General features: G+C 41.6%; 1 pseudogene; it reads left to right on the top strand.

The window, feature by feature from the left end:
• Positions 1 to 6804: 6804 nt before the first annotated feature.
• Positions 6805 to 10775, top strand: LOC131906389 (zinc finger protein ZPR1-like; annotated as a pseudogene).
• Positions 10776 to 27665: the final 16890 nt, after the last annotated feature.

Below are 27665 nucleotides of genomic sequence, written 5' to 3'. Positions count from 1 at the left end.
ACAATTATCCACCATGATCAAGTAGGATTCATTCCAGGGATGCAAGGATGGTTCAACATACAAAAGTCTGTCAATGTAATACACCATATAAACAAACTCAAAGAAATAAACCACATGATCATCTCACTAGATGCTGAAAAGGCATTTGACAAAATCCAACACCCTTTCATGATAAAGGTCTTGGAGCAATCAGGAATACAGGGAACATACCTAAACATAATAAAGGCAATTTACAGCAAGCCAACAGCCAACATCAAATTAAATGGAGAGAAACTCAAAGCAATTCCACTAAAATCAGGAATGAGGCAAGGCTGTCTGCTCTCCCCATACTTATTCAATATAGTACTTGAAGTTCTAGCCAGAGCAATAAGACAACATAAGGAGATTAAGGGGATACGAATTGGAAAGGAAGAAGTCAAGCTTTCCCTATTTGCAGATGACATGATAGTATACTTGAGAAACCCCAAAAATTCCACCAAGGAACTTATACAGCTTATAAACACCTTCAGCAACATAGCAGGATACAAGATCAACTCAAAAAAATCAGTAGCCCTCCTATATACAATGGACAAAGAAGCAGAGAAGGAAATCAGAGATACATCACCCTTTACAATAGCCACAAATGACATAAAATACCTTGGGGTAACACTAACAAAGCAAGTTAAGGACCTATATGACAAGAACTTTAAGTCCCTGAAAAAAGAAATTGAAGATGTCAGAAAATGGAAAGATCTCCCATGCTCATGGATAGGCAGGACTAACATAGTAAAAATGGCAATTTTACCAAAAGCAATCTACAGATTCAATGCAATCCCCATCAAAATACCAACACAATTCTTCACAGACCTGGAAAGAATAATACTCAACTTCATATGGAAAAACAAAAAACCCAGGATAGCCAAAAGAATCCTGTACAATAAAACAACATCTGGAGGCATCACGATCCCTGACTTCAAGCTCTACTATGGAGCTACAGCAATAAAAAAAGCTTGGTACTGGCACAAAAACTGACATGTGGACCAATGAAATCAAATTGAAGACCCTGACATTAATCTGCACACCTATGAACACATAATTTTTGACAAAGAAGCCAAAACCATACAATGGAATAAAGAAAGCATCTTCAACAAATGGTGCTGGCGTAACTGGATATCAACATGTAGAAGGCTGCAAATATAGATCCATTTCTATAACCATGCACAAAACTTAAGTCCAAGTAGATCAAGGACCTGAACATAAATCCAGCTACTCTGAACCTGCTAGAAGAGAAAGTAGGAAATAGTCTTGAACGCATTGGCATAGGAGATCACTTCCTAAATAGAACACCAGTAGCACAGACACTGAGAGAAACAATCAATCAATGGGACCTCTTGAAACTGAGAAGCTTTTGTAGAGCAAAGGATATGGTCAACAAGGCAAAGTGACAGCCTACAGAATGGGAAAAAGTCTTCACCAACCCCACATTTGACAGAGGACTAATATCCAGAATATATAAGGAACTCAAGAAATTAGACATCAAAATGCCCAACAGTCCAATTAAGAAATAGGCTATAGAACTAAACAGAGAATTCTCAATAGAGGAAACTCAAATGGCTGAAAGATATTGAAGGAATTGCTCAACATCCCTAATTATCAGGGAAATGCAAATCAAAATAACTCTGAGATACCACCTTACGCCTGTCAGAATGGCTAGGACCAAAAACACTGAAGACACCTTGTGCTGGAGAGGATGTGGAGCTAGGGGAACTCTCCTCCACTGCTAGTGGGAATGCAAGCTTATACAACCACTTTGGAAATCAATATGGTGCTTTCTTAGAAAATTGGGAATCCATCTCCCCCAAGATCCAGCTATACCACTCTTGGGCATATACCCAAGAAATGCTCAATCATACCACAAGAGCACTTGCTCAGCTATGTTCATATCAGCATTGTTTGTAATAGCCAGAACCTGGAAACAACCTAGTTGTCCTTCAACTGATGAATGCATAAAGAAAATGTGGTACATATACACAATGGAATACTACTCAGCAGAGAAAAACAATGACATCATGAGGTTTGCAGGCAAATGGATGGATCTAGAAAAAATCATCCTGAGTGAGGTAACCCAGACTTAGAAAGACAAACATGGTATGTACTCACTCATAGGAGGATACTAGATGTGGAACAAGGATGACTGGACTGCTACTCACATCACCAGGGAGGCTACCTGGAAAATAGTACCCCAAGAAAGACACGGGGATCACCCAATGATGGAGAAATCGAAGAGATCTTCATGAACAGCCTGGACATGAATGGAAATGAAGGGTGAGGGTCGAGAGAAAGATTGCTTGGGGGAGTGAGATATCCCAGCTGGATCAAGAACAGAGAGCGAGAACAAGGAATAGGAGACCAAAATAAATGAAGACCACATGAGAATAGGAAGAAGCACAATGCTAGAGAGGTCCACAGCAATCCACAAAGATACCCCCACAATAGACTGCTGGCAATGGTCGAGAGACAGCCTGAACTTACCTATTCTGGTGATGGGATGGCCAAACACCCTAATTGTCGTGCTAGAAACCCCATCCAATGACTGAGGGATCTGGATGCAGAGATCCATGGCTAGGCCCTGGGTGGATCTCTCGGAGTCCAATTAGCGAGAATGAGGAGGGTTTATATATGCGAGAATTGTTGAGACCAAGGTTGGATAAAGCGCAGGGACAAATAGCCAAATGAATGGAAACACATGAACTATGAACCAATGGCTGAGGGGTCCCCAACTGGATCAGGCCCTCTGAATAGGTGAGACAGTTGATTGGCTTGATCTGTTTGGGAGGCATCCAGGCATTGGGACCTGGTCCTGTGCTCATTGCATGAGTTGGATGTTTGAAACCTCAGGCTTATGCAGGTTCACTTGGCTCGGCCTGGGAGGAGGGGACTGGACTTGCCTGGACTGAGTCTACCAGGTTGATCTTAGTCCGAGGGGTAGGCTTTGTGCTGGAGGAGGTGGGAATTGGGTGTGGGCTGGGGGGAAGGTAATGGGGGCGGGAGGGGGGAGAACAAGGGAATCCATGGCTGATATGTAGAACTGAATTGTACTGCAAAATAATAAAATAAAATAAAATAACATAAAATAAAATAAAATAAAATAAAATAAAAGGAACCATAAAAAAAAGAAAAAAAAAAGAAAGAAACAGAAACAGGTGGTAGTGGTGTGTGCCTTTAATCCCAGCATTAGGGTGTGGAGACAGGAATATAAGACAGGTGAAGACTGGATCTCAGCCCCATTCAGTCTGAGGATTCATAGAGGTAAGAAGTTTGTGGCAATTGCTCTGTTCCTCTGATCTTTCAGCTTTTACTCTAATATCTGACTCTGGGATTTTATTTAATAAGACTAATTAAGATCATACCTCAAACTCCATCATGTGTCAGGCCAAAACTAAATTGTTATGCATGCCAGAATGTACCATATCAAGCCATTTTTCCAAGAGTTTTCCCAGAGTGATAGCAGGTTACAAAGTCAGTAGCACCGCTGATGTGAACCGGGACTGAGTCCACATGAATATATGACTTTGCTCAGGTCTGTTATGTCACCCTGCAGGCACTTCTGCTGCTTTGACATAGGTGGTGACATAAACACAGGTTTGCTTTAATTTTCATATAGAGCTAAAACTATGCAAAAGAGGAGCTTAGCATGAAAACTGTGCCAAGTCTCTGAATAGGAGGAAGGCAACTCTTCCAATACTCTGTAAGTGACTTCTCAGAAACTCACTTAGATGGACTAGTTACCTCATTTGTTGGACCATACATGTTATCCCAATTTGGAGGCCATTGTTTATTATGCATCATCACAGGAAATCTATCGAACAAGGTTGCACATATCTCAGTGGCAGTTTTCTAAGAATCTTTACACTCATGATCTGCAATGTGGAGACCATCTATTTTTATTACTTCTTGGGAAGGCATGGACATCAGTGTTATATTTCTAAACTACCAGTTGTATCACCCAAGTAATGAGCAATCTTTGGTGTCATTGTCTGATTTTGCCCTTCACACAAAGAAACTTATCTTGATATTAGAATCCACTTTATGCCTATAGGTCTCACACTACTACTTCATTGGTCAAATGACAAAATATAATCAAGTTCCTGTTTTATTGTTGGTAAATTATTCATGAAGCATACAAATAGACATTGATTGAGAAGCTATAATTTACATAGACTCACCTTACTAAGGCTTGAGGGCCTAACAGTTATCAAGACTAAATAATTCTGTCTTAGTGAAATGTATGGATTGGAAAAAGACATAGAAAACATTTTATTGTATTTTTTATTTGTCCTATATTTTATGCTCAATATGTCTTTGAGAGAAGACATATTCCATGAATATAGGAAAACAGGTACTCTATGAACATGAAAATGGTACAACTCTGCTCAGTTAAATGAAAGGACAAAATATTCAGAGGACAATAGAGTCCTGCCACTCCTCTGTCACTGGCATCTAAAAGTTGCAGAGAAAAACCAGTTGCTCTTTAATGTTTGTGATGGGAAGTGAATCATGAACTTTCAGGATTGAACCAAGCAACAACAACAACTTTTTTTTAAAACCATTTTTAAGATGGAATGTAGGAAGGGAATGTCTCACTACACTCTGAATATATCACAGCAGCAGAGGGAGAAGACAGAGTCTAAAAAAGTAAACTGGCCTACAGCAAAGTCTGTGGGCACAATTTCTTGCTTAGTGATTGATGTGAGAGAATCCAGATTATTGTGGGTGGGGCCACCTCTGCCTGGTGGTCTTGGGTTATTCAGGAAAGCAGACAGAGCAAGCCATGGGGCACAAGCCAGTAAGCAGCATTCCTTCATTGCCTCTTCTTCAGTTCATGCTTCCAAGTCCCTGCCCTGCTTCAGTTCCTGCCTTGAGTTCTGTCAAGGATGAACTGACATGTATGTCAAATAAAGCCTTATGTCTCCAAAAAAAGTTTACATAAGGAAAGAGATACAAGGGAAACAATAGGAAAGAGGTAAGGGAAAACATAAAAGAGACCTTGACGTGTTGAAGGTGTGTGTGTTTGTGTGTGTGTGTGTGTGTGTGTTCCCCTTCTTCTCTGGCCTCAGAGAATTAATCTTATTCTTTCCAATAAAAAAGTCAGTTGTGTGATCAATCCTGATTTCACACCTTCTTTTCAGTTCCTGAGCTGCTGAAAGCTGGCCTTATAGCAGCATGTTTTCTATCTCTTTTGTCCAATTCTGGAGTGTTAATAGGTTTTTATATTATTATATTATACTATATTATATTATTATAGAAAGAAGCCTGTTCCTTTTCTAATAAGAGACTGAAAGGGAGTGGATCCAGATGGAAGGGAAGGTGTTGAAGGGCTGAGAGGAGCAGATGAGGGGGAACCATAATCAGGATATGTTTTATGGGGAAAATCTATTTTCATTAAAGGAAAAAAAATGATGCTGGGGGATGTCTTTCTGTATGCCGTGAATATATGTTGTTCCCATTGGTTAATAAATCAGCTGCTTTGGCCTATTGCAAGGCAGCTTAGAGGCATGTGGGAAAGGAGATTGAGAGGAAGAAGAAAGGCAGAGCTGAGGTGCCGCCAGCCTGCCTCCCAAGGAACAACATACCAGCAGACCAGTATGCCACAGAACACATGGAAAAGTATGGATTAATTAAAATGGTTTAATTTAAGATATACAAGTTAGCTAGAAAGAGGCTTGCCATTGGCTATATAGTTATTAAGTTATATAAGCCTCTGTGTGTTTACTTGGGTCAGAGCAGCTGCAGGATGGGCAGGACCCAGAAAAACTTCTGACTACAAATGGGGCCCAGATGTGGTGGCAAGAGTTTCCACCTAAAACCTGAGAGAGCTTAAGAAGAGATTATAAATGTAGCTAAAAGCACCTTCCTAGTTCATGTTGCTTATGGCAGGCCCAGTACAGTGATGTGTCCCCTGGCCATGGTGGGTTTGAGGCATGTGGGCTTGAGCACAGCATGGCAGATTCCTGCCATAATACACAGAGGTGTCTCCAAGCTGCACATCGCACTGTGTGGTAGATGTAGCTATTGCTATTACAGACAAAAAAATAAATAAATAAAAATAAAGGGTTTATGTACCAGCTGCATGCTTCCTGGTGGCACCATGGACACCAGAGTTGGCAGGGTAAGTGTGACTCTCCTGAGTACCTCCACCATGTGGTGAAGCTGAGGTGGGTTTAGTCAGTAGCCAGGGCTGCAGCTTCATCCTTAGTCATGCTGCAGTTTGCAATGATCAGAGGATTATAGATACACAAAAGACAAATTCAGATGGAATAAAACTGTAAACAGTTTACATTGTGTGTAAAAAGGTACATAGGCTTGAGAGAGAAAAGAGAAAGGATATAGATAGTCATAAAAATAAAAGCCTTAAAAATAAAATAATATATAAAAATATAATAAGCTACATAAAGATGGATATTACACAAGAGAATCTGGATTATGTTGTCTTTGGGATTTTTAACTGCAGAAAGATATTTAATTGTAAAGGCTGCTAATTTAAATATATATGTGTATATATATATATATATGCAGAAAGATATTTGATTGTAAAGGCTGCTAATTTATATATATATATATATATATATATATATATATATAAATTAATATATATGTATTAAAGGTGTCTTGATTTTAAAACTTGGATTTAAGGTTATGTTGCTTTGGAAAGCAGGCTCTGCTTTTTTTTCCCCACAGGAAGCAAGAGGCTATAGATTCACATTCTAGGTTAACATGGATCAGATTTAATCAAGCAAGACCTCCTGAACTTTAACAGATATACAGATGATGCAAGTGGCTTCCCCGTTCACTCTGATCCTCGGGAAACAGCTTTGTAGAAAACCCACATGCTCCCCAGAAAGATGATGCCTTGGTGATTACACACTACATCTGGATGCCACAGCAGGCTGAGTTGCTGGGTCTCCAAGCAGAAGCACCAGAAGAGAAGTCATAAGAGGAAGACCTCAGAAATGAAGTGCTCCAGTCCAACACCAACTGGCCAGAGTGCAACGACCCAGCTCAGACCAACATGAAGCTAGTCCAAATCCCCCACTTTAAAGAGGTTATCATCATGGCCACTAACTGTGAGAATTGTGGGCATCGGACTAATGAGGTGAAGTCTGGAGGATCAGTAGAGCCTTTGGGTACCAAGATCACCCTCCACATCACAGATCCCTCAGACATGACCAGAGACCTTCTCAAGTCTGAGACGTGTAGTGTGGAAATCCCAGAGCAGGAGTTTGAACTGGGAATGGCTGTCCTTGGGGGCAAGTTCACCACTCTCGAGGGGCTTCTGAAAGACATCTGAGAATTGGTAACCAAGAACCCGTTCACACTGGGTGACAGCTTGAACCCTAACCAGTCGGAGAAACTGCAGGAGTTTAGCCAGAAGTTGGAACAGATCATCGAGGGCAAGATGAAAGCCCACTTTATAATGAATGATCCAGCAGGAAACAGCTACCTGCAGAACGTGTACGCCCCTGAAGATGATCCAGAGATGAAGGTAGAGCGGTATAAGCATACCTTTGACCAAAATGAGGAGCTCGGCTCAATGACATGAACACAGAGGCTTCCAGTCTGAGGAAACAAGACCAGCTGAGAAGTTGGCCAGGTGAGATTAGCTGTGGCTTGTTCTGTCTCTCTGACCATCCAGCACTTCACCCCAAAAACTGGCCCCGGGTTTGATTTTATTAAGAACTTTTAAGGTTCATGCTACATGATGGTATTTATCAACCTAAATTATAACCAGTCTTCCAGGACTTGAACATTATCTCAAATTTTCTCAGGATCCCCATAAGTGTGCCAGTGCCCCTGATCAGTAGGAAGTGATATGAAAAACTATGCCCAAATTCCCAAAATATTGTTTATAAATGTTTATTTTTATTTAAAGTAGTTTGATTAAAATGCAATGTTCTTCTAAAGAAGAAAAGGGGATATAGGTATTATAGGATAAAAGGATAGATTATTTAATCTACTTTTAAAGAGCAACAACTTCTTTGAATGTTTTACATTGGTATTGATTTTAGTTTATTACAAATTTAAAGTTAATTTTGTTACACTGTGCATATATTTTCTACTCTTGTTTAAGGTATTATATTTGTACAGTTCATAATTGCAATATATAATTAAGAAATACAGATTAATAATCATCTAGAATAATTAAGCTTATAGTCATTTTAGTTAAGTTTTCTACGTATACATAGATATATTTCAATTAGGTAGGCAATCGTCAAACACTCCAAAGACCTACAGAAGACTTTCTGAACAGTGAGACACATCTGCTCAGGGCGGCACTGATTTGCTTCAAAGAGGAAGATGAGCATTGAAGACACTCCATATGGAGTTTGCTTTCCTTATGGCAAAAGTTAGCCATTTGGGCAAAAAACTGTTCTTGCCTAGACTGCTTGACAAAATGTTATAATGACTAGATGTGCAGGACCCATGGAGAAATTACCATTGAACTTTGCCAAAGCAGGGCAAGATAGTCTTTCAGGTTTCTGCTTCACAGAGGAGACTGCCAGACATTCTACAGGACACAGGGAAACGTGACTGAGAGACTCTAGACCTATAGGCTGAAGATGGATGCCTCAATATCACAGAGGATCTTTGGGTAACTATTGAGGCAGCCAGCTGTCTCTGTCATTCTAGATTTTTGGAAGTTGCTTAGATTGCTCTTCTTGTTTACTTAGGTAATATTATATCTTTCTGGGGTCTTTGATGTAGTTGAAGACTAAATAGTGACTATTGAGGCAGCCAGCTGTCTCTGTCATTCTAGATGTTTGGAAGTTGCTTAGAATGCTCTTCTTGTTTACTTAGGTAATATTATATCCTTCTGGGGTCTTTGATGTAGTTGAAGACTAAATAGTTATAGTTATAATTCTCCTTTGTTATCATAAAAGATAAATTAGAAATGAAGCTTTAGACTCACAACTATAGAATAGATGATAAAATATTTTCTTTAATAATAAACATACTAGATATTGTAACTAAAATTCTTGCTTGATACCTGTTTGCTATAAATAGTTTTACTACATTAAAGCTAAAACCTTCCTTTTTGATGAGATCGAAAAGGAGAAGTGCTTGCAGGGGATGTCTTTCTGTATGCTGTGAATATATGTTGTTCCCATTGGTTAATAAATAAGCTGGTTTGGCCTATGACAAGGCAGTTTAGAGGCAGGCAGGAAAGGAGAGAAAGAGGAAGAAGAAAGGCAGAGCTGAGGTGATGCTAGCCTGCCACCCAAGGAACAACATGTCAGCTGACTGGTAAGCCACAGAACACATGGCAGAACATGGATTAATAGAAATGGGTTAATTTAAGATAGATGAGCTAGTTAGTAAGAGGCCTGCCATAGGCTGTGCAGTTATTAAGCCATATAAGCCTCTGTGTGTTCAATTGGGTCTGAGCAGCTGCAGGACTGGGCAGGACACAGGAAAACTTCTAACTACAAAATGAGGCATTATCTGTGATACTTTAGTTTACCCATGAATGACTGTATTTTGATGCTTTTTGGTGTCAGCTTAAACCCTGATATTCTGTTTAATTTGTTTTACATTACTATCTTGTGTACTGATAGTTAATGAAAAGTATGGTGATAACACTTTGGTTCCTTGTATTGAATGCCTGCATAATGCTAGTCATCAGATATTCCATTATAACGAATGACTCATTGTCCTAAATATGTTCATCAAGTATGATTTACTAGTCTAATTTATTTTCCTTCTCTGGATAGTAAAATATCTTTTTAATTTTTTTTATTAAGAAGTTTTTTTATTCTTTCTCAGCCCATTTAATTTGTATTGGTGTCTACCTTAATTGTCATCATAGAACCTACATCCAGTGACTGATGGAAACAGATGAAAAGACTCATAGCCGAGCACTTGGCCAAGATCTTGGAGTTCCAATGAAGAGAGAGAGGGAAGATTATAGAAGGAATGGTGGGGGTCAGGATTATGAAGGAAAAAACCACAGAGATAGCTGACTCAAGCTAGTGGGATCTGATGGACTCTGGACTGACAGCTGAGTAGCCTACATTGGACCACACTAGACCCTCTGAATGTGGGTAAAAGCTGTGTGGTTAATGTATTTGTGGGTTTCCTGAAAATGGGACCAGGATTTATTCTAGGTACACAAACTGGCTTTTTAGAGCCCATTCCCTATGGTGCAATGCCTTACTGAGCCTTGATACAAGGGGGAGGGGCTAAGTCCAGTCCTAACTTGGTATACCAGCTTGTGTTGACTACCCAAGGGAAGTCTTACCCTCTATAAGGAGGAGGTGGAGGTGGTTTGGGAGGAGGTGGGTTGGGGAGCTGGAGAAGGGGAAGGAGGGGGGGAACAGGGGTTGGTATGTAAAAGGAAAGAAAAAAAATTAAATAAAAATATTACAAAAAAAGAATTTTTTTATTCATTTGACATACCAACCACAGACTCCCCTCTCTTCCCTCCTCCAGTGCCCACAGGCTTTCCCTCAACTGACCCCCTTATTCCCTCCTCCAACAATTCCCTCCTCCCTCCACACCTCTTTCTCAGACTCTCACACCAACAACAAACATTTCTTCTCAAAGTATCCCTCCATTTTAATTTCCTATTGCATGTGTGGTATAATGTGCCCTCCCAAAGACCTCCCCTATCTGAAGATCCCTTTCTATCTCTTTATATGTAGGTGTAGTCAAAGTTAAACAGAGAAATGGAAAAATTTGATGGTATGATTTACATATGAGGGAGTAATGTGTCACTTATCATTCTAGGACTGGAGTGATTCAGTTAATATAATTTTCCCAGTTCCATCCATTTTCTCAAAAGTTTCATAATTTCATGTTTCTCAATAGCTAAACAAAATTCCATTGCACAAATGGACAACATTATATTTATCCATTTATCTTTTGAACATCTAAGTTGATTCCATTTCCTGGCTATTGTGAATAGACCACCAAAATGCATGGATGTGCATTTATATCTGTCATAGGCTATAAAGGCCTTTAGGTACACCCGCACGAAAGTCATAGGTAGGTCATGTGGTATTTGTAGCTTTCTGGGAAATTTTCACAGTGGTTTCTATAGTTATTACACTCCCACAACACTGAACCAGGGCTCTCGTTTCCTCCTATTTTCTTCCTCTAGAATCTTGATAGTCTGTTTTGTGGATATTGAGGACTTTGAAAAAGCTTAGACATTGATTGTACATAAGAAAATATGCTATGGCTTGCTTACATAGCCCAAATGAAAGGAATACTCCTTTCTTCAACAGGACCTGGTGAAATTTTTTCTTCTGATTTAAACTGCATCAGAATTGCTGCCTTTTATGTACCATGAAAAATCATGTACTAGGTAAGCTATTTATTTGAACATTCCATAAATGTTTTCCCATAACTGTGTATCACTCTTGGTGGTAAAACACACAAGAAGCAATATTCAGAGTTTATCTGGACAGTGCTAAACAAATATGTTGATATCCTGACTTTTGACATTGTTCTCAACTGTGGCATATTATGAACTTCAATAAGGTTTTCATTCCAACCTCTGGAGAAATACATCTTCCTATGACATCCACACTTTCTATTTTCTTGTCCATGATGTCTCCTTAATATGATATCTCTTTAGTATTATATGTTGTGATGCTTCATGGAATGTTTAGATAGTGAAATGGGATTCAGCCCATATTGTAAGAAACATCAAAGAAAACAACATAACCCTGAACCAAGAGGATGGTTAAGAGATGCTCTTAATTTCAAACTATTGAATATATCCCAGACACTTTCTTAGACTGTGCTAATTTTGCATCCATGTATGTGAGATACATGCACAAGTCTCTTTCAAATCTCAACATCTCATCAGGTAGCCAGAAGGGGGAGGTAGGCTCCCCAGAGGCAAAAGAGCTTGCTCTGCTGAGCAGTTCTTTATTGGGACATACATGAAGTCAGTATCATTTGCATAAGTGCTTCTTCCTTCTAATGTTCCTGCCTCTTAGAATATTATAAGAAGGTCTTTCTCTGGGCTGTGCCATGACACACATAAACACAGGGAAAGCTAGAAGATGATGTCCACATCTCAGGTCCTTGGACTTCTGTTCTTCTGGGTTTCAGGTACGAGATTTTAGACATGGCAAAAAGTCCAGATGTTAATTACATACAGAATTTTTTACTTCATTAGGAAGCACAGGATCACATGGAATTTGACTTCCTGTTGAAAGATATTGATACAAAAATAATCTTATCTTTTTTAAAAGTAGTTTAGAAGTGACTTTTAAATGCAATGTGTGTTCTGATTAATATTTCTCCTATGTTTTCAGCCTCCAGAGGTGACACTGTAGTGACTCAGTCTCCAGTCACTTTGTCTGTGACTCCAGGAGAAAGAGTCACCATGACCTGCAAGGCCAGCCAGGGTATTAGCACAAGCTTACACTGGTATCAGCAAAAACCAAATGAGGCTCCAAGGCTTCTTATCAACTTTGCTTCCCAGTCTGTCTCTGGGGTCCCCTCCAGGTTCAGTGGCAGTGGGTCAGGGACAGATTTCACCCTCAGCATCAACAATGTGGAACCTGAAGATGTTGCAACTTATTACTGTCAACATAGTAGCAGCTGGCCTGGCACAGTGATACAGACCATAGCAAAAACCCCCAGGGAAACAGAAGTATGAAACTCAGCTGCTTCATCTGCTTCTGGTGGTGCCTTCATCTTCTTCAAAGTGTTTTACAGATGCAGACAGCCTTAAGATTTATATGGAAAACTGGAGTAGAGAAGCTTTCTTGCATCTTAACTGTCTTCACTCCATTTTAGCTCCACAATATATAATCTACAATGGCTGTAGTGTTGTAATCAGACAATCTTCCTACAATATACTACAATCCAGAGAAAATCTCAGCCTAGATGTACAGAGGATATGATTACTCAAAGCTCTTATAATTGTTGGAAGTGCATATAAGGCATTGTCTGAACTTACAGCCTATAGTGTACTTCTGACCCCATGGATAAGAGAGCAGAAACTCACTGCTTCATGTCTCAGTTGCTAATTTCCCTATGCATATTTTAGAGTAAGTAAAGAACTCTTGAATATAAAGTATTTTTCATGTTTAAGAATTTATGTGAACTGTATGATATAGTTTGATAAAAAATTGCTACTCTTGATGAGCAGTTACAGTTACTATTTAATAGTACCAAAAAATGAAAGTGGGAACAAGGAAAGTATGCCTGACAACCTAAGTTTCCATTGAGTCCTGGACTTATGTTTCAATTATCATGAGTTCAAATGAGTAGCAAAATGAAGTTTCTTTTACAAACAATGAAATCTATTCCCCTTTGCCACTACAGAATTTAAAGGAGATAGATGAAGCTCTGGGTGTTCAGCATTTCATCAGAAAAATATCAGTGAAATGTTTGTGGGTGCATGGACAGAGGCTTGGGAAAGGAGAATTACTATAGAAGTATTTTAGCTAAGTATGAAAGGAAATCTGAATAGTTTCTTGCTATTTCTGCAAATGGAAGGAGCATTACAAAGAAGAATCTTCATGCCTAAAGTAAGAGGGCTTTCAAAAAGGCTTGTGTATAAGAATAGGGTAGGGGATCCTGCCCTGGACTTCCCTTTTGGAGCACAGGTGAGTGCCCTAGCTGGGCCTGGACCCCATCCCTGGGCACCAGCCACTCCGGGGAAGACCTGCCCAACTTGGCCCCAGGTTCTGGCCACCAGGCAGGTTCCCATCTAGCCCCACTTGGAAGGATCACCTTCTCCAAGACCCCTGGCAGACCCTGCAATCTCCACACCCTGCCCCCACACCCAGCTGCTGGAGCCCCCAGCCTCTTCCTGAGACTTAGAGGCCAGCCCCCAGCTCCCATCTTGCCCCGGACTTCCCTTCTGGAGCACAGCTCCCATCCTGCCCCGGACTTCCCTTCTGGACAAGAGCTCCCATCCTGCCCTGGACTTCCAATTTGGACAAGAGAGCTCCCATCTGGACAAGAGAGAGAGACTTCCTGAATCTGTCAGCTCTGTCTGAACCAAGTGTGCGGATAAGGCCAAGAACGAACCACAAGGAGATGGGCAGACGTCAAGGCAGAAACACATACAACAAAATGAATAGCAATACACCATCACCAGGCCCTAGCCCTCCTCCAACACCTAGACCTGAATATCAGAAATTGGAAGAAGCAGAAGAAAACAGCCTTATGAATGACATCATGAAGAAGCTAGAGGCTTGTGTAGAGGAAAAGACAAAAAAATGGGAAGAACTCTGTAAACAACTAGAGGAAAGGGCAAACAAATTAGAAGAAATCAATAAAGTCCTGGAAGAGAACAATAAAGTACTGAAAGAAAATCAAGAAAAAATCAATGAAACAAATGAAGGAAACACTCCAAGACCTGAAAAGCGAAATAGAAAAAATGAAGAAGACACAAACAGAGGGAATGCTGGAAATAGAAAATCTGAGTAAACGATTGGGAACTTCAGATGCAAGTATAATCAACAGAATGCAAGAGATGGAAGAAAGGATCTCTAGCGTTGAAGATACAGTAGAACAGTCATGAACAGTAATACAGTCATGAACCAAAATATCCAAGAAATTTGGAATACCATGAAAATCCCAAACCTACGAATAACAGGGGTAGAAGAAAGAGAAGAATACCAACTCAAGGGCACAGAAAATATATTCAACAAGATCATAGAAGAAAACTTTCCCAACTTAAAGAAGGAAATGCCTATGAAGATACAAGAAGACTATAGAACACCAAACAGACTAGAACCCAAAAAAAAAGTCCCCTCGCCACATAATAATTAAACAACTAAACATACAGAATAAAGAAAGAATATTAAGAGCAGCAAAGGAAAAAGGCCAAGTGACATATAAAGGCAAACCCATCAGAATAACACCCGATTTCTCAATGGAGACTTTGAAAGCCAGAAGGATCTGGACAGATGTAATACAGACACTAAGAGACCATGGATGTCAGCCTAGACTAATATACCCAGCAAAACTTTCAGTCATCATAGATGGAGTGAACAAGACATTCCATGACAAAGCCAGATTTAAACAATACTTATCCACAAACCCAGCCCTACAGAAAGCACTAGAAGGAAAATTCCAACCTAAGGAAGTCAGATATACCCTCTAAAACACAGGCAATAGATAGAGCCACAGCAGTAAACCCCAAAGAAGAGAAGTACACACACATCACCACCAAAAAATAACAGGAATGAACAATCACTGGTCATTAATATCCCTCAATATCAATGGACTTAATTCACCTATAAAAAGACATAGGCTTACAGAATGGATATGAAAGCAGGACCCATCTTTCTGCTGCATACAAGAAACACATCTCAAATTCAAAGATAGACACTTCCTAAGAATAAAAGGCTGGGAAAAGACTTTCCAATCAAACGGTCTTAAGAAACAAGCGGGTGTAGCCATCCTGATATCCAGCAAAATAGACTTCAAACTAAAATCAATCAAAAGAGATCAAGAAGGGCATTACATACTCATCACAAGAAAGATCCACCAAGATGAAGTCTCAATTCTGAACCTTTATGCCCCAAACACAAGGGCACCCATATATGTAAAAGAAACATTACTAAAGCTTAAACCACATATAAAACCCCACACATTAATAGTGGGAGACCTCAACACCCCACTTTCACCACTGGACAGATCTCCCAAATTGAAACTTAACAGAAAAATAAAGGACTTAACTGATGTCATGTCTCAAATGGAAAGAGAGCTTGGGGGAGCAGGAGATCCCAGCTGGATCAACAACAGAGAGGGAGAACAAGGAATAGGAGACCATGGTAAATGAAGACTACATGAGAATAGGAAGAAGCAAAGTGCTAGAGAGGCCCACAGAAATCCACAAAGATACCCCCACAACAGACTGCTGGCAATGGTCAAGATACAGCCCGAACTGACCTACTCTGGTGATGGGATGGCCAAACACCCTAATTGTCATGCTAGAAACCTCATCCAACTACTGAGGGATCTGGATGCAGAGATTCACGGCTAGGCCCCGGGTGGATCTCTCAGAGTCCAATTAGTGAGAATGAGGAGGGTTTATATGAGCGAGAATTGTTGAGACCAAGGTTGGATAAAGTACAGGGACAAATAGCCAAACGAACGGAAACACATGAACTATGAACCAATGGCTGAGGGGTCCCCAACTGGATCAGGCCCTCTGAATGGGTGAGACAGTTGATTGGCTTGATCTGTTTGGGAGGCATCCAGGCAGTGGGACCGGGTCCTGTGCTCATTGCATGAGTTGGCTGTTTGAAACCTGGGACCTATGCAGGATTGCTTGGCTCGGCCTGGGAGGAGGGGACTGGACTTGCCTGGACTGAGTCTACCAGGTTAATCTCAGTCCGCGGGGGAGGCTTTGCCCTGGATGAGGTTTGAATAAGGGGTAGGCTGGGGGGAAGGTGAGGGGGGCCAGAGGAGGGAGAACAAGGGAATTCGTGGCTGATATGTAGAACTGAATTGTATTGCAAAAAAAAAAAAAAAACCAAAAAAAAAAAAAAAACGACCAACCAACCAACCAAACAAACAAACAAAAAACTACTAAATAACATTTATTCCTATGTGTTTGAACCTATTACTGTGAAATTGCTATTTCCCAAGTCTTATTATTTATTTTTACTTTTTACCTTATTCTTTAGCCTGATACAGTTCATTAGTAATATTATATTTAGAGATCTCTTAAAATTGCATTTAATCTGTGATTTCCTCCAAGATATCATGTATTATTCACAATAAATGTATATTACTTATAGTATTTGCACATATAATAAAAGTATTTTATCATAGTTAAAAAAAAGAAGAGGGTAGGGATAACCAGTAAAAAGATAATTCTATAAACATAATTAAGAATTTAAAATTTGGTAAAGTGTGTTGGTTCATGTTTCTAAACCCAGCACTTAGAATCCTGAGGTAGAAGAATCTCCAAGAATTCAAGGCCAGTTTAGTCAACATGGCAAGACCCAGGTCAGTCAAGGCTACATAGTGAGACCCTGTCTCAAAAAGCAAAACCAAAGACAAAAATAATTTAAAAATCAGTTTGTTGGACACTTTCATTTTTTGCACTAATAAAAATTCGAGAATAACTTCGATGTGTTTGTGTGTGTGTGTGAAGTGTCTGTGTAAGAAGGTCTTCACAGGTAGGATTGAAGACCCCAGGAGCTAATTGTAACTTCCTCCTGTATCATTCTTCAATTTTACTTTTTGGGATAGTATCTCCTGCTGAATGTGAAATTTTCCATTCGGCTAGAATAACTCATGAGAGAACCACTTTGATCTGCTTATTTCTTTGCCTGAGTGCTAGAGTATAGACCAGTGTGTTTGAAACTGAGATTTATTTATTTATTTATTTATTTGCTTATTTATTTATTTATTTTTGATTTTTTTAGACAGTGTTTCCCAATGTAGTTTTGGTGCCTGTCCTGGATCTCGTGCTGTAGACAATGCTGGCCTGGATCTCACAGAGATCTGCCTGGCTCTGCCTCTTGAGTGCTGGGATCAAAGGCATGCACCACCACTGCCTGGCTCAACCTGAATTTTATGATAGTATTCAGAATTGGAATGTGGGGTCTCATTCTTTCATGGCAAATACCTTTCAGAGATACATTCCTGAACTTGAAAATAATTTACTAAAAATAAAATAATAGAAAAACAGTGTTGACTCTTAGGACCATTCCTTTGAGGTTAATGTGTTTCAATAGCAAAAAATTCATTTATTTCTGTCCAATTTCTGGTTTATGCCTCAATTAGTGATATATGACCCATAAGTCTAGGCATTTTGAATACCTTCCAATCATGACACAGTATATACTTTTACTATATTTTTCACAAAATTTTTACATATGTTTATATTTGGAAAGAATGAGTACCACAAATAAGACATTTTTATCCAATGTGAAAAATTGTATTTTAAGATGTGAGGTTTTGGTGTTTGATTCAACGGTTATGCAAACACATCAGTTTTACATACCTGGTACCTTTTTTTTGTTTTGTTTTGTTTTGTTTTGTTTTGTTTTGTTTTTCGAGACAGGGTTTCTCTGTGTAGCTTTGCGCCTTTTCCTGGAACTCACTTGGTAGCCCAGGCTGGCCTCGAACTCACAGATATCCACCTGGCTCTGCCTCCCGAGTGCTGGGATTAAAGGCGTGCGCCACCACCGCCCGGCTTACCTGGTACCTTTTATTCAGGGAATACTTTGTGAAATATATTTAGACTATGTGACATGATCTCATAAATCTGAATGTCAAGAAAAAATGAAGAGATAATTTACATAATTTTATAGTTTCTGTGTGTAGAGAGAATGTGCATATATCTGTGTGATTCTTTACATGTGTTTATAAAATTTCCTTTTCTATGAAAATTGAGATGGCTTTTCTATATCTTGAAATTTCAGGTTCTCATTATTTGTTTTTGTATCTTAACAATTTTGATAATTTCATATACATATAAAGTGAGTTGTGGCTATTGTTATACCCTATTACTCCTTCTTGTCCTACCTCTTACCTGCTTAAACACTTCTCCATGCCAACAATACCCCTTTGATAATAAAATGAATTTATTTGTGGTTCCTAGCCTGGGCATGGGAGGGAGATTATTTGCTGGTATATGGCCTCATAAGTGGTGAAATCACTGAAAAACTTATTACCCTTATCACACACCCATTTCTGTCCATAGTCCTTCAAGGTTACATTCCATCCTCTCCTATGAATAATGAAATGGTGACAGGCCCAACATTGTTACATTTTATGCAGATAACCACACCTACAGTGAGTGTGTGATTACAAAACAATAGTAGTGTTCTAGGGACCATGACCTTCCCAGACACAAACTCTTTACCAAGTTTACAATATAAGTCATCAGTTCCATCTGCTGGAGTAGCTCTCCAATCCAACCAGAAAGCAGTAGTTTATCCCCATTACAGGCATAGTATGGTTGCACTGGTGAGTATGTCTTGCCGCTATACCAGAACTGTAACTTACAAGTCTCTGCCTGGGTCTGGTAACCAATGACTTCTTTTCCAACAGTTGTGTATTGCTTTCCTGCCTGGTGAAAGCCAAGCGGTGGAGAGAAAGCTGACAGCTCAGTCATGTTATAATAAAAAGAAAATAAAAACTACAATTAAATTTCAGCTCACCGGGCTTTTTGGAGCCTGCTACCTATGATGGGATAACTCCCACAGCCTTGAGGCTTGGACCTGCCTCTACTGAATGTATGAGATTCCCCATGGGAAACTTTCCTTTCTTGTAGGAGGGAATAGGGGGGTAGGCTAGGGAGGGGAGGCTGAAGAAGTGGGAGGAGGAAAGAGGGAGATCTGTAATTAGCACATAAAATAAATAAATAAAATTCTAAATTAAAATTCAGCTCATACCATTTTAATGCCTGTTTAAATAAAAAAGTAAATACTCATAAAGTAGTGCAGCAAATGTAAACTGTGTACACCATTGATGGCATTGGAAATTACTGGAGCCATTGTAGAGGGTGGTATGGATATTAGAAGATGTAAATGGAACTCTTACCCAGAGTAGCCCACATCTTCTGTTAACATCCATAGAAAATGGAAATATATACTACAGAGACCCCTAATTGAGTACATTTATTGTGAATATTTTCCTAATACTTAAGATAAGGCATTAGCTGATAGGAGTGAAAGGTTGAATGGATAAAAACTGGGTAATAAACAATCAAATATATTTCAACTTGGGCTAGTGGTACAAAGTGGATGGTAGTGGAATTCATAATTTTAATTGAAATAAGCCAGTCTCAAGAAAGCATATTCTCCCCTGTAGGTGAAAACTATAAAAATTTTACTAGGAAAATGGAGTAAACACAATGAAATCTAAAGATCCAGAAACAGTGCAGTTTTTTCAGCCACCTCTTGTAGTGAGATGTTTATATTTTCCACTTGCTCACTGTTTTTTTTTTTTTTTTTTATCTGTGTATTATTTCCCAGTAGCAGGTAAGGTCATAACATTCACAGTTCAACTTTCACTCTTATTAGTCACAGGTGGCTTTCACAGTCTGCAGCAACCTTGCACCTTAAAAAGAGCAAGTTTTCATGTATGGCCCCTTAGAGCCTTTCTTATTACTTAGCTTCTCTGGTATGTGGATTATAGCATTATTATCATTGACTTCACAGCTAATATCCACCTTTAAGTGAGTATATACCATTGTCTTTTACTGGGGAAATAGAAGAGATTTTGTGGGTGAACTTGGGTAGGTGATAATGAGAACAGGAGGAACCAGGTAGGGTGATGGAGGGAGACTATGGGAAGAGCCAACTGGAACTGGAGGGCATTTAGGAGGGTGATGTGGAAACAGTGCAATAGAAACTCCCAGGCCTCTACCTGGGTGTCCCCCAAGAGAGGACTCCAAGTAATGGAGGGTTTGGAACCTGAACCAGCAACCATCCTCTCTATCCAGGCAAGACTTCCAAAGGTGGGACTGGGACACTAACCTAGCCACAAAGCCTCCATCTTACAATACAGAACTTGTGGGAGTGACCAGCCAATGACTGATTTAATTTGAGGCCCATGCCAGGAGAGGGAGCTGATGCCTGGCACTGCCTGGATGGCCATGAAGTGGACTCTAAATAGCCTAGAGACCTATTATAGAAAAAAAAATCAATAAAATGATTCCTAATGATATTCTTATATACTCATGGATTGGTATCTAGCCCATAGTCATCAGAGAGGCCTCCACCACCAGCTGATGGGAGCAGATGCAGAGATCCACAGCGAAACATTAGGCGGAGACAGAGGCAAAATTGGAAATCTGCATCAGGTCCCTCCCCTTGGAGCTTGTGGAGCCAGTGAAAAAGGGGTAAGAGGAATTGTTGGAGCTAGAGGGGTCAAGGACACCACAAGAACATGGCCTATAGACATTAAATAAGTAGGGCTTATAGGGGCTCACAGAGAGTTAAGTGACAGTCATGGAGCCTGCATGGGTCATTGCTGGATCCTCTGCATATATGCTATATGCTATGGCTGTTAGCCTCTTTTCTTTCTTTCTTTCTTTCTTTCTTTCTTTCTTTCTTTCTTTCTTTCTTTCTTTCTTTCTTTCTTTCTCCCTTCTTTCTTTCTTTCTCCCTTCTTTCTTTCTTTCTTTCTTTCTTTCTTTCTTTCTTTCTTTCTTTCTTTCTTTCTTTCTTTCTCTCTCTCTCTCTCTCTCTCTCTCTCTCTCTCTCTCTCTTTCTTTCTTTCTTTCTTTCTTTCTGTCTCTCTTTCTCTCTCTCTCTCTCTCTCTCTCTCTCTCTCTCTCTCTCTCTCTCTCTTTCTTTCTTTCTTTTGTGAGACTCCTAACAGTAGAGTGGTGATGTTTCTGACTCTTTGTCTACTCTAGGGGCCCTTTTACTGCTACTGGGTTGCCTTCCCAGTATCTAAAGCCACTCAGGCACCTCCCCAGAAAGATTTTCTCCCAGAGTCCAGAGAAGATGCTTATAAGCGGTGGGATTCTAATCTTGAGGACAGTAAATGAATTAACACACACCGTGCTCTTTCAGTCCATCACTTTACTGTTCTAATCAAGCTAATTGATATCTTTACTGAACAGTTGTACTCTTAGTTGTACTGCTTCTCTATGTATACAGCTTCCTTTCAGCTCTCATTCTTAGCTCCTCTCTTACCTAACTCCTCACATTTCTAACAGGAGACTCCTTGCAATCCTGAGAAAAGTTTCAAAACCCTCAACATCATAGCATATTTGTAGAATAGATGATAAGGAGTGGAGCCAACAACATACAGTGAAGTTTGTCAGGTGAGCTAAGAGCCACCTTCTTTCAAAAATTGATAATTGTTGTTCACTTTATATTAATTTTCTGACAGTGACTCCTTAATTCCTAATTAGCCCTAGTATTAAAAACATAGTTCGGAATATATTTAATTTGTTCTTTATATTTCATGATTTTCAAGCTACATAGATAGAACATATCAGATGTTCCTCAAATGACTATGCCTCTGTTAACTATGATTCAGATGAACAATTTTTCAAGATGTAATATTCTTTATAATTGAGAATTTCATTTATGCATACAATTATTCTCACCCCCCACTACTCCTCTAACTCCTACCAAATCTTCTAATCATCCCTCACCTCCCTCCCACTTCATGTACACATATAAATATACCTTGCATACTGAGTTTAACAAGGGTGGACGATATATTCATGGATGTAGGGATATCCACTAGAGGGAGCATTGTCAATTTATCAGAAACAACACTTTAAGAGAAAACTGTCTCTCACCCTTCCAAGCCATCAGCTATCAATAATAACTCATCAGCTCCTCCCCCTCCATGTTGCAGTGCTGATTGCGATAATCTTGTGGAGGTCTTATACAGACAGTCACAGCTGCTATGAGTTCATCAAAGGAGGAGTCTTGTCATTTCCCCAAAACTCTGTTTTGCTCTGTTTCTCTCTCATCTTTGGCTTTTACAATATTTCCATCCCTTTCTGTGATGGTGACTGAATCTTAGACAAGTTTTTGACATTGTAATATCTGCAAGCTTTCATCTTCTATAGAAACTATTTGAATTTTTAATCTATTTTATAACGTTTTAAATCTGTTGCTAATATTAGCTCCCCAAAGAGGAGACAGGATAATGGGTATGACTTAGGGCTCAAAAACAACGAAAGGTCTCATTCTCAGCTCTATGCTTTCTTGTGTTTTTCATCTCTAGGAAGAATAGGAAAATGATTTCTGTTTCCCTAAGTTTCCTTCTCATGGATGATTCCAGAAAGAGCTCAGGGTCTTTTTGCCTACTTTGCATGAGCCTGAGAGCTCTTGAGGAAACCTGATACTTAACACAAGCACTTCCTTTGAAAATCAGAGTGTAAAAATATCTATATATGTAAATTATTCATGTAGCATGAGTATACATTGGTTGAGCAGTTAGAATTTCCAAGGAACTACATTACGAAGGCTTGAGGACCCAGCAGTTATGGAGACTAAAGTAATTCTCTCTTAGTGAAATGTGTAACTGGAAGCAGACTTAGAAAACAATTTATTGTATTTGCAATTAGTCATATATTATAAGCTGAATATGTCTTTCAAAAAAGACATATTGCATGAATATAGGAGACCAGCTACCCTACGAACATGAAAATGGTCCAACTCTGCTCAGTTAAAGGAAAGGACAAAATAGACAGAGGGCAGTGGATTAACACTACTCACCCATTGCTGGCATCTGAAGGCTGGAGAGAAAAAGCAGCTGCTTTTTAAGGTGAGTGATGGCAGGAGAGCCCTGAAGTTTTAGTAATGAACCCAAAACAAAAAAGCCAAGAACAAAAAAAAAAAAACAAAAACAAACCGACCATTTTTTAAAGATGATATAAAGGAAAAGCAAACACCCGCTCACTGTGCTTTGTGAAGACATCACAGCATCAGAGGGAGAAGACCTGAGCCTGAAGAGAGGCAGGTCCTCAGAAAGCATGTGCTGGCTGAAGTTTCAGGTGCAAAGACTTCCCCCATCTTTAAAAACAAATCTATTTTTATTTTATATGCATAAGTGTTTTGCCCATACATAAATATATATGTGTGTACCCATATGTATACAAACATATCTATACATATGTATATGCATATATAGGCACACATATAGGCAAAACCTATATCAATATACTTATATATAGATAAAGCACTTATGTACATAAAATTATATATATATACACACATATATACATACATACATATATATATATATATATATATATATATATATATATATATACACACATAGTGTGTGTGTATGTGTGTGTGTATCATCTGTGTATTGAAAGACACCCAGCCTCCCTGCCTAACATAGCTTAGCTCAGTTGCTTTTGGAAAAAAGGCCTGAGAGGTACCAAGGAGTTCAGTCAGCCACCTAGCCCCAGAGCGAGGAACTAAAAGGTCAGAAAAAGGTCGGGAAAACCCCCTGTACCCTAGACAGAAGCTCGGGGAGAAACCACTAGCTGACCTGGGTTTGAACCTGGCCTCATCCAATCAGAACTGGCCTCATTTGCATCACCCAATCAGAACCCGGTAACCAGGCTTCTTGTTTCTGTACCCGTGCCCGACCCTATAAAAACCCTCTGCTCCAGCCCGTGGGCGCGCCAGTCACTTGAGCTTCTTGAGAGACTGTGTCGCCCCGGGTACCCGTGTTCCGGAATAAAGCCTCTTGCTGTTTGCATCTGATTCGTGGTCTCGGTGTGCTCCTTGGGCGAGGGTCTCTCCTGAGGGAAGACTGCCGTCAAGGGGTCTTTCATTTGGTGCGTTGGCCGGGAATAGAGACTCCCTGCCTCAGAACCACCGACCCACTGTCAGGAGGTAAGCTGGCTGGCCACTGTCTGTCTTGTCCCAGTCTGTCTACTTGTTTTCTGTTTTCGTCGGGCGCCCTAATTCAGGTTCAGGAAATTCAGGTACAGGTACAGGTCAGCTGAGTCGGTGGGGGCTGAGGAGCTGACGAGCTCGGATCTCGCCCACTGAAACCCTGGAAGACGTTCCAGGGGTCAAGGTTTTTCGGGGCCACACCCGTATCAGAAGGATACGTGGTGCTGGTAAGAGAACGGAGATCGAGGTTCCTCCGTTTCCCCGTCTACGGAGATCAAGGTTCCTCCGTGTAATTCAGGTTCAGGTCAAGGTTTTTCGGGGCCACTCCCGTATCAGAAGGATACGTGGTGCTGGTAAGAGAACGGAGATCGAGGTTCCTCCGTTTCCCCGTCTACGGAGATCGAAGTTCCTCCATGTACGGAGATCGAGGTTCCTCCGTTTTCAGGTTCAGGTAACAGGTTCAGGTAATTTCTGCTTTCAGTTTTACGCCGAAGCCGCGCAGCGCGAATTTCTGTTGTCGGTCTTGTCTTTTTGGTTGTTGTTACTTGTCTAACACTTCTTTATCTAGAGACCACCATGGGGCAGGCCGTCACCACCCCATTGAGCCTAACCGATGTTAAGGCCCGAGGAAACAATGAAGGTGTCATTGTTAAAAAGAGAAAATGGATCATGCTCTGCGAGGCCGAATGGGTCATGACTGGCCGCGAGAAGGGTCCTTTAACCTCTCTCTCTTATTACACAGGTGGAGGGCGAGGTTTCTGCCCCTAATCCCCATGGACACCCCGACCAGGCCCCGTATATCGCCATCTGGAGGTCTCTGGTAGAAAACCCATTTTCATGGGTCAAGCCTTTCCTTCCACAGCCCCCTCCAGTCTCTGGGCCCTCTGCACCCCTCAACCCGGGCTCTTCCCTTTTCCCTGTGCTCCCTCACAAGGAGACTCCCAAGCCCAAGAACAGCCGTCCTGCCGGACTGCTGGAGGCGGCTGCAGCGCCATGTTGGATGCATCGCCCGAGCCCCGCTACCGAGAAGGGCGCCGCTTCCCCCGGGGAGGGGGACAGAGGCCCCCGCTGCCGGTTCATGGCAGCAGGAACCGGACCCAGCAACGGGGCGGCGGCGGCGGCGGTACCGCCTCCTCACCCGGCGGCGGCGGCAGCAGTGGCGGCGGAAGCAGCGGCGGCGGCGGTGGCGGCGGCGGCGGCAGCAGCAGCGGCGGCGACCGCATTAGCGGCCGCGATCCGGCCGTTGGCAGAAGATGAGATGTCGTCCCCCATTGCCAGTCGCCTCCGCGGCCGCCGGGAGGGACCCCCTACTGGGTCCCAGGCTTTCCCACTCGGAGAAGGGCCGAACCAACAACTCCAGTATTGGCCTTTCTCTGCTTCAGACAGGCCGACTTGGGACGGTTGTCGGCAGCTCCTGCAGACCCTCTTAACAGTAGAGGAAAAGCAGAGAGTTTTCCTGGAGGCCCAGAAGCAGGTTCCGGGCGATGACAGGAGGCCATCCCAACTCCCGAATGTCGTCGATGCGGCTTCTCCCTTGACTCGCCCTAACTGGGATTTCAAAACGCCTGAAGGTAGGGAGCATCTACGTCTCTATCGCCAGTTGCTCTTAGCGGGTCTCCGAGCGGCCGCAAGAAGGCCTACCAATTTGGCTCAGGAAGAGAAGGAATGTGATACAGGGAAAGGAAGAGAAGGGATGTGATATAGGGAAAGGAAGAGAAGGAATGTGATACAGGGAAAGGAAGAGAAGGGATGTGATATAGGGAAAGGAAGAGAAGGAATATGACAGGGAAAGGAAGAGAAGGAATGTGATACAGGGAAAGGAAGAGAAGGAATATACAGGGTAAGGAATATGAATATGATACAGGGAAAGGGAGAGACACCCGCTGCATTTAAGGAGGCTTATAGGATGTACACTCCGTATGATCCAGAAGACCCAGGTCAAGCACCAGATGTCATCCTATCATTTAACCGAATTGCAGCGGTTGGAGGGTTTACAGATGTTAAGGTTGCCAGACCTAATGAAGGAAGCAGAGAAAATATTCGATAAGAGAGAAACTCCTAAAGAGCATAAGGAAAAGAGATGGCAAAAACAAGAGGAGAGGGATAGGAAACAACATAGGGAGATAAAGAAAATTCTGGCCGCCGTTATATCTAAGGGACAGCGAAAAGAGGGAGACAGGTCGGGAGAACGAAGGAGGCCACCCCCAGATAAAGATCAATGTGCTTACTGCAAGGAGAAGGGACACTGGGCCCGAGAATGCCCCAAGAAGCCACAAGGACCCCGCCGGCCCAAGCCCAGGACCGTGGACCTCCTTAGTCTGAAGGACTGGGGGGGGGTCGAGGCCAGGAGCCCCCCCCCTTGAGCCTAGGATAACCCTCAGGATCGGGGGGCAGCCCGTGACCTTCCTGGTTGATACTGGTGCCGAACATTCAGTCAGTCCTAACTCATGCCGGAATGCCTCTTAGCCGGCATTCTGCACTGGTGCAGGGGGCCACTGGAAACAAGAGATATTATTGGACTATCGAGGGAAAAGTCCAACTGGCTTCAGGGCAAGTAACTCACTCCTTTCTGCACATACCTGAATGCCCCCATCCGCTGTTAGGACGGGACCTACTAACCAAACTAAAAGCACAAATCTATTTTGATGAGAAGGGACCGAGGGTCACGGGCCCCAGAGGGGGCCCTCTGCAAATCCTGGCCCTCAATTTAGAGGAAGAATATCGTTTGTTTGAGTCAGAACCCCCGGAGGAATCACCTGAGGGGCTACAGGACTGGTTGAGAGAGTTTCCTCGCGTCTGGGCAGAGACTGGGGGCCTGGGGTTGGCACGCGATCAGCCACCACTGATGATCTCATTAAAGGCCTCCGCGACTCCCGTTTCAATCCGACAATACCCAATGTCACGGGAAGCTCATGAGGGAATCCAACCCCATATCCGGAGGCTCCTGGACCAAGGGATGCTGAAGCCCTGTCAGTCCCCATGGAACACCCCTCTCTTGCCTGTTAGGAAACCAGGGACAGGGGACTACAGGCTGGTCCAGGACGGATCAAACAGGCCTTACTTGAGGCCCCGGCTCTGGGTCTGCCAGGTATTACCAAGCCTTTTGAACTGTTTGTAGGCGAGAACTCGGGTTATGCTAAAGGGGTACTGGTGCAAAAACTGGGACCTTGGAAGAGACCTGTAGCATACTTGTCTAGGAAGTTAGACCCCGTGGCCACAGGATGGCCTCCCTGCCTCCGCATGGTGGCAGCCATTGCAGTTCTACTCAAGGATGCCGGGAAACTGACCCTAGGCCAGCCCCTGACTGTACTGGCCTCCCATGCCGTGGAGGCCTTGGTCCGACAACCGCCAGACAGATGG

Source organism: Peromyscus eremicus, chromosome 3, assembly GCF_949786415.1.
Source record: "Peromyscus eremicus chromosome 3, PerEre_H2_v1, whole genome shotgun sequence".
In the NCBI taxonomy this organism is placed as follows: Eukaryota; Metazoa; Chordata; class Mammalia; order Rodentia; family Cricetidae; genus Peromyscus; species Peromyscus eremicus.
The sequence above is the reverse complement of the archived record's forward strand: the minus strand, read 5'-3'. Positions and strand labels throughout refer to the sequence as shown.